The sequence below is a fragment of the Arachis hypogaea genome, chromosome 6 (genome assembly GCF_003086295.3).
Source record: "Arachis hypogaea cultivar Tifrunner chromosome 6, arahy.Tifrunner.gnm2.J5K5, whole genome shotgun sequence".
Taxonomy (NCBI): domain Eukaryota; kingdom Viridiplantae; phylum Streptophyta; class Magnoliopsida; order Fabales; family Fabaceae; genus Arachis; species Arachis hypogaea.
In genome coordinates this window covers 72,290,307-72,299,013 of record NC_092041.1, presented here as the reverse complement: position 1 = coordinate 72,299,013, position 8,707 = coordinate 72,290,307, and the positions used below count along the sequence as shown (strand labels likewise).

Sequence of the window (8,707 nt, the reverse complement as noted above, 5' to 3'; positions counted from 1 at the left end):
CATGCTGCATTCTGGAGTTAAACGCCAGAAACACGTCACGAACCAGGGTTGAACGCCAAAAACACGTTACAACTTGGCGTTCAACTCCAAAAGAAGCCTCTGCACGTGTAAAGCTCAAGCTCAGCCCAAGCACATACCAAGTGGGCCCCGGAAGTGGATTTCTGCATCAATCACTTACTTTTGTAAACCTTAGTAGCTAGTCTAGTATAAATAAGACATTTTACTATTGTATTAACCTTAAGGGGGGACGATCCTGGATTGTATTTTGGATCCGGTGATCACGTTTTGGGGGCTGGCCATTGGGCCATGCCTGGACCTTCATCACTTATGTATTTTCAACGGTGGAATTTCTACACACCATAGATTAAGGGTGTGGAGCTCTGCTGTACCTCGAGTTTTAATGCAATTACTACTATTTTCTATTCAATTCAGTTTATTTCTGTTCTAAGATATTCGTTGCACTTCACCATGATGAATGTGATGATCCGTGACACTCATCAGCATTCTCACCTATGAACACGTGACTGACAACCACCTCCGTTCTACCTTAGACCGGGCGCATATCTCTTGGATTCCTTAATCAGAATCTTTGTGGTATAAGCTAGAATTGATGGCGGCATTCATGAGAATCCGGAAAGTCTAAACCTTGTCTGTGGTATTCTGAGTAGGATTTAGGGATTGAATGACTGTGACGAGCTTCAAACTCGTGATTCTTGGGCGTGATGACAAACGCAAAAGAATCAATGGATTCTATTCCGACATGATCGAGAATCGACAGATGATTAGTCGTGCCGTGACAGAGCATTTGGACCTTTTTCACTTAGAGGATGGGATGTAGCCATTGACAACGGTGATGCCTTACATACAGCTTGCCATGGAAAGGAGTAAGAAGGATTGGATGAAGGCAGTAGGAAAGCAGAGATTCAAAAAGAGCACAGCATCTTCATGCGCCTATCTGAAATTCCCACTAACGATTTACATAAGTATTTCTATCTTTATTTTCTTTTTATTTATTATTATTATTCGAAAACTCCATAACCAATTATTATCCGCCTAACTGAGATTTATAAGATGACCATAGCTTGCTTCATACCAACAATCTCCGTTGGATCGACCCCTTACTCACGTAAGGTATTACTTGGACGACCCAGTGCACTTGCTGGTTAGTTGTGCGAAGTTGTGAAGTTATGTTTGGACCATGGTATCATGCACCAAGTTTTTGGCGCCATTACCAGGGAGAGAACTAACATGAATGCCATTATCAGAAATCACAATTTTGCCTACCAAGTTTTTGGCACCGTTTCCGGGGATTGTTCGAGTTTGGACAACTGACAGTTCGTCTTGTTGCTCAGATTAGGTAATTTTCTTTTCAAAAACTTTTTTTTCAAAAATTTATCCCTATTTCAGAATTTTTAAGAATGGATTCTAGAGTTTCATGTAACAAGTAGAAGCTTGGCTAGTTGTAAAGCCATATCCAAATTCTTTTGGATTGAGGCTTCCACTTGTCAACATAAAAGGCATGTATATGGAGTTGGATAAAGTATCAACTGTTGCATGCCTGATTTATATCCTAAAGCTGGCTGGCTATTAAGCCATGTCCAACCCTTGGATTGGAGCTTTAGGCTAACATTGAAAGATTCCTGGAATTCTTCTTAAAAATTTTTGAAATTCTTATTTTCTTTTTCCTATATGTTTTTCGAAAAAAATAATAAAAGAAAATACAAAAAAATCATAAAAACATAAAAATAAAAAATATTTTGTGATTCTTGTTTGAGTCTTGTGTCATGTTTTAAGTTTGGTGTCAATTGCATATTCATCTTGTTCTTGCATTTTTCGAAAATTCATGCATTCATAGTGTTCTTCATGATCTTCAAGTTGTTCTTGGTAAGTCTTCTTATTTGATCTTTAAATTTTCTTGTTTTGTGTTATATGATGTTTTTCATGTGCATTTTTGCATTCATAGTGTCTAAACATGAAAGATTTCTAAGTTTGGTGTCTTGCATATTTTCTTTGCATTAAAAGTTTTTCAAAAATATGTTCTTGATGTTCATCATGATCTTCAAAGTGTTCTTGGTGTTCATCTTGACATTCATAGTGTTCTTGCATGCATTCTTTGTTCTGATCCAAAAAGAAAAGAGAAAAACATAAAAATGACGTTTTAATTTTTCCCTCTCATCATTAAAAATTCAAAAATAAAAAAATATATTTTCCCTATTTCTCTCAAAATTTCGAAAGTTTGAGTTGACTTAGTCAAAAATTTTTAAAACTTAGCTATTTCTTATAAGTCAAGTCAAATTTTCAATTTTAAAAATCTTATCTTTTCAAAAACTTTTTCAAAAATCAATTCTCTTTCATTTTTTATTTTTCGAAAAGTTAAAAATATTTTTCAAAATCTTCTTCTTAATTTTATTTCAAATTTTCGGAACTTAACTAACAAGTAATGTGATTGATTCAAAAAAAATTGAAGTGTTACTTTCTTGTTAAGAAAGGTTCAATCTTTAAATTCTAGAATCATATCTTTTAGTTTCTTGTTAGTCAAGTAATTAATTTTAATTTTAAAAATTAAATCTTTTTTCAACCATATCTTTTTAATCATATCTTCCAACTTCTTATCTTTTCAAAATTAAATTTCAAATCTTTTTCAACTAACTAGTTGACTTTTTGTTTGTTTTAACTATATTTTATCTTTTTCAAAACCACCAAACTACTTTCCTCTCCCAAATTTTCGAAAATTACCTCCCTCTTTTTTAAAATTCTTTTAATTAACTAATTATTTTAAATTTTAATTTTAATTTTATTTCTTCTCTTAATTTTCAAAAATCATTAACTCTTTTTCAAAATTTATTCTCGAATTTCTCCTTCTCTCATCCTATTCTATTCTATTTATTTATTTACTAACACTTCTCTTTATCTCAAGAATCTGAACCTGTCTTCACCCTTGTGTTTGGATTCTTACCTTTTCCTTCTTCTATTCCCTTCTTCTTCTACTAACATAAAGAAATCTCTCTACTGTGGTAAAGAGGATCCCTATTATTATTTTCTGTTCCCTTCTTTTTCATATGAGTAGGAGCAAGGACAAGAACATTCTTGTTGAAGCAGATCCTGAACCTGAAAAGACTCTGAAGAGGAAACTAAGAGAAGCTAAATTACAACAATCCAGAGACAATCTTACAGAAACTTTCGAAAAAGAAGAGGAGATGGTAGCCAAAAATAATAATGCAAGGAGGATGCTTGGTGATTACACTACACCTACTTCCAAGTTTGATGGAAGAAGCATCTTAATCCCTGCCATTGGAGCAAACAATTTTGAGCTGAAACCTCAACTAGTTGCTCTACTGCAACAGAACTGCAAGTTCCATGGACTTTCATCAGAAGATCCCTACCAGTTTTTAACTGAGTTTTTGCAGATCTGTGAGATTGTTAAGACTAATGAAGTAGATCCTGAAGTCTACAGGCTCATGCTTTTTCCTTTTGCTATAAGAGACAGAGCTAGAATATGGTTGGATTCCCAACCTGAAGATAGCCTGGACTCCTGGGATAAGCTGGTCGTGGCCTTCTTGGCTAAGTTCTTTCCTCCTCAAAAGCTGAGCAAGCTTAGAGTGGATGTTCAGACCTTCAAACAAAAAGATGGTGAATTCCTCTATGAAGCTTGGGAAAGATACAAGCAGATGACCAAATGGTGTCCTTCTGACATGCTTTCAGAGTGGACCATTTTGGATATATTCTGTTATGGTCTATCTGAATTATCTAAGATGTCACTGGACCATTCTGCAGGTGGATCCATTCACCTAAAGAAAACACCTGTAAAAGCTCAAGAACTCATTGACATGGTTGCAAATAACCAATTCATGTATACTTCTGAGAGGAATTCCGTGAATAATGGGATGCCTCAAAGGAAGGGAGTTCTTGAAATTGATGCTCTGAATGCCATATTGGCTCAGAACAAAATATTGACTCAGCAAGTCAACATGATTTCTCAAAGTCTGAATGGATGGCAAAATGCATCCAACAGTACTAAAGAGGCATCTTCTGAAGAAGAAGCTTATGATCCTGAAAACCCTGCAATAGCAGAGGTAAATTATATGGGTGAACCTTATGGAAACACCTATAATTCATCATGGAGAAATCATCTAAATTTCTCATGGAATGATCAACAAAAGCCTCAATAAGGCTTTAATAATGGTGGAAGAAATAGGCTTGGCAACAGCAAGCCTTATCCATCATCTTCTCAGCAACAGACAGAGAATTCTGAGCAGAGCACTTCTAATTTAGCAAACTTAGTCTCTGATCTGTCTAAGGCCACTTTAAGTTTCATGAGTGAAACAAGGTCCTCCATTAGAAATTTGGAGGCACAAGTGGGCCAGTTGAGTAAGAAAGTCACTGAAACCCCTCCTAGTACTCTCCCAAGCAATACTGAAGAGAATCCAAAAAGAGGGTGCAAGGCCATTGATATAATCAAAATGGCCAAACCTAGAGAGGAAGGGAAGGACGTGAATCTCAATGAGGAAAACCTCATGGGACGTCTCCCAGGCAAGAAGGAGTTCCTTATTGAGGACCTGAAGGAATCTGAGGCTCATATAGAAACCATAGAGATCCCATTAAATCTCCTTCTGCCATTCATGAGCTCTGAAGACTATTCTTCCTCTGAAGAGGATGAAAATGTAACTGGAGAGCAAGTTACTCAATATCTAGGAGCCATCATGAAGCTGAATGCCAAATTGTTTGGTAATGAGACTTGGGAAGATGAACCTCCCTTGCTCATTAATGAACTAGATACATGGATTCAGCAAACATTACCTCAAAAGAGACAAGATCCTGGCAAATTCTTAATACCCTGTACCATAGGCACCATGACCTTTGAGAAGGCTCTGTGTGACCTAGGGTCAGGCATAAATCTTATGCCACTCTCTGTAATGGAGAAGCTGGGGATCATTGAGGTACAGCCTGTCATATTCTCATCACAAATGGCAGACAAGTCAGTAAGACAAGCTTATGGATTGGTAGAGGATGAGATGGTAAAGGTTGAAAGCCTTTACATTCCTGTTGATTTCATAATCTTAGACACTAAGAAGGAGGAGGATGAATGCATCATCCTTGGAAGACCTTTCCTAGCCACAACAGGAGCTGTGATTAATGTTGATAGAGGAGAATTAGTCATTCAATTGAATGGGGACTACCTTGTGTTTAAAACCCAAGGGTGTTCCTCTGCAACCATGGAGAGGAAGCATGAAAAGCTTCTCTCAGTGCAGAGTCAAACAAAGCCCCCCACAATCAAACTCTAAGTTTGGTGTTGGGAGGCTACAACCAACCTCTAAGTTTGGTGTTAAATCCCTACATCCAAACTCTAAGTTTGGTGTTGGGAGTCTACAACATTGACCTGATCACCTGTGAGGCTCCATGAGAACCCACTGTCAAGCTAGTGACATTAAAGGAGCGCTTATTGAGAGGCAACCCAATTTTTATTTATCTAATTTTATTTTTTATTTTATTTCTTCTTTATGTTTTATTAGGTTCATGATCATGTGGAGTCAAAAAATAAATACTAAAATTAAAAACAGAATCAAAAATAGTAGAAGAAAAAGCACACCCTGGAGGAAGAGCTTACTGGCGTTTAAACGCCAGTAAGGAGCATCTGGCTGGCGTTCAACACCAGAACAGAGCATGGATCTGGTGTTGAATGCCAGAAACAAGCAACATCCTAGTGCTTAAACGCCAGGAATACACCCTGAGGAGAGCTGGCGCTGAACGCCAGAAACAAGCATGGAACTGGCGTTCAACGCCAGAAACATGCTGCAAATGGGCGTTGAACGCTCAAAACAAGCATGAAGCTGGCGTTTAACGTCAGAAACAAGCATCAATCTGGCGTTGAATGCCAGGATTGCATGCAAAGGGGATTTTACACGCCTCATTGGTGCAGGGATGTAAATCCTTGACACCTCAGGATTTGTGGACCCCACAGGATCATCTCAGGATCTGTGGACCCCACAGGATCCCCACCTACCTCAACTCACCCTCTCTCTCTCTTTTTCACACAACCCAATAAACACTCTTCCCCAAAACCCTTCACCAATCACCTCAATCTCTCTTCCCCATCACCTCTTCACCACTCACATCCATCCACTCTTCCCCAAAACCCCCACAAACCACAACCCTCTCTTCTTCACCTTGGCCGAAACTACACACTTCTCCCTTTCCTCCGTATTTTCTTCTTCTTCTTCTTCTTCTTCTTCTTCTTCTTCTTCTTCTTCTTCTTCTTCTTCTTATTCTTCTTCTTTCTTCTCTTGCTCGAGGGCGAGCAATATTCTAAGTTTGGTGTGGTAAAAGCATAGCTTTTTTGTTTTTCCATAACCATTGATGGCACCTAAGGTCGGAGAAACCTCTAGAAAAGGGAAAGGAAAGACAAAAGCTTCCACCTCCGAGTCATGGGAGATGGAGAGATTCATCTCCAAAGCCCATCAAGACCACTTCTATGAAGTTGTGGCCAAGAAGAAGGTGATCCCCGAGGTCCCTTTCAAGCTCAAGAAAAATGAGTATCCAGAGATCCGACATGAGATCCAAAGAAGAGGTTGGGAAGTTTTGACCAACCCCTTCAACAAGTCAGAATCTTAATGGTTCAAGAGTTCTATGCCAATGCATGGATCACTATGACCCATGATCAAAGTGTGAACCCGAATCCAAAGAATTATCTTACAATGGTTCGGGTGAAATACTTAGATTTTAGTCCGAAAAATGTGAGGTTGGCATTCAACTTGCCCATGATGTAAGGAGATGCACGCCCCTACACTAGAAGGGTCAACTTTGATCAAAGGTTGGACCAAGTTCTTATAGACATATGTGTGGAAGGAGCTCAATGGAAAAGAGACTCCAAAGGCAAGCCAGTTCAATTAAGAAGACTGGACCTCAAGCTTGTGGCTAGAGGATGGTTGGAGTTCATCCAACGCTCCATCATCCCCACTAGCAACCGATCCGAAGTTACTGTGGATCGGGCCATCATGATTCATAGCATCATGAATGGAGAGGAAGTAGAAGTTCATGAAGTCATCTCCCTTGAATTCTACAAATAGCTGAAAAGTCCTCCACCATGGCAAGGCTACTTTTCCTCATCTTATTTGCCATCTATGTTACTCAGCTGGAGTTATCATAGAAGGAGACATCCCCATTGAGGAGGATGAGCCCATCACTAAGAAGAGGATGGAGCAAACAAGAGAGCCCACTCATGGATTCCAAGAGACGCATGAGGAAGCTCATCACCAAGAAATCCCGGAGATGCCTCAAGGGATGCACTTTCCTCCCAACAATTATTGAGAACAACTCAACACTTCTCTAGAAGATTTGAGTTACAATATGGATCAATTAAGGGTGGAACATCAAGAGCACTCCATCATTCTCCATGAAATTAGAGAAGATCAAAGAGCAATGAGGGAGGAGCAAAAAAGGCAAGGAAGAGACATAGAAGAGCTCAAGAACATCATTAGTTCTTCAAAAAGAAAGTTCCACCATCACTAAGGTGGACTCATTCCTTATTCTTAACTCTCTGTTTTTCAATTTTTATGCTATATGTTTGTTTATGTTTTGTATCTCTACTTCATGATCATTAGTATGTAGTAACTATGTCTTAAGGCTATAAACAATTCCATGAATCCTTCACCTCTCTTAAATGAAAAATGTTTTAATACAAAAGAACAAGAAGTGCATAAGTTTCAAATTTATCCTTGAATTTAGTTTAATTATATTGATGTGGTGACAATACTTTTTGTTTTCTGAATGAATGCTTGAACAGTGCATATTTTTATCTTGTTGTTTATGAATGTTAAAATTGTTGGCTCTTGAAAGAATGATGAACAAAGAGAAATGCTATTGATAATCTGAAAAATCATGAAATTGATTCTTGAAGCAAGAAAAAGCAGTGAAAAAGCAAAAGCTTGCGGAAAAAAAATTTAGCAGAAAAGAAATATAGAAAGAAAAAGAAAAAAAAGCAAGCAGAAAAAGCCAATAGCCCTTAAAACCAAAAGGCAAGGGTAAAAAGGATCCAAGGCTTTGAGCATCAATGGATAGGAGGCCCCAAGGAAATAAAATCCAGGCCTAAGCGACTAAATCAAGTTGTCCCTAATCATGTGCTTGTGGCATGCAGGTCCAAGTGAAAAGCTTGAGACTGAGTGGTTAAAGTCGTGATCCAAAGCAAAAAGAGTGTGCTTAAGAGCTCTGGACACCTCTAACTAGGGACTTTAGCAAAGCTGAGTCACAATCTAAAAAGGTTCACCCAGTCATATGTCTGTGGCATTTATGTATCCGGTGGTAATACTGGAAAATAAAGTGCTTAGGGCCACGGCCAAGACTCATAAAAGTAGCTGTGTTCAAGAATCAACAAAATTAACTAGGAGAATCAATAACACTATCTGAAATTCTAAGTTCCTAGAGATGCCAATCATTCTAAACTTCAAGGGATAAAGTGAGATGCCAAAACTGTTCAGAAGCAAAAAGCTACAAGTCCCGCTCATCTAGTTAGAACTGATATTCATTGATATTTTGAGATTTATAGTATATTCTCTTCTTTTTATCCTATTTGATTTTCAGTTGCTTGGGGACAAGCAACAATTTAAGTTTGGTGTTGTGATGAGCGGATAATTTATACGCTTTTTGGCATTGTTTTTAGGAAGTTTTTAGTATGATATAGTTAATTTTAGGGATGTTTTCATTAGTTTTTATG

At 37.9% G+C, this 8,707-nt stretch overlaps 1 non-coding gene across 1 annotated transcript; it reads right to left on the bottom strand.

Annotated features, from left to right (window-relative positions):
• Positions 1–3,590: 3,590 nt before the first annotated feature.
• Positions 3,591–3,698, bottom strand: LOC112699950 (small nucleolar RNA R71). Its single transcript, XR_003152881.1, has one exon. It is a non-coding gene; the product is annotated as a small nucleolar RNA R71 (small nucleolar RNA).
• Between the last annotated feature and the right edge of the window lie 5,009 nt (positions 3,699–8,707).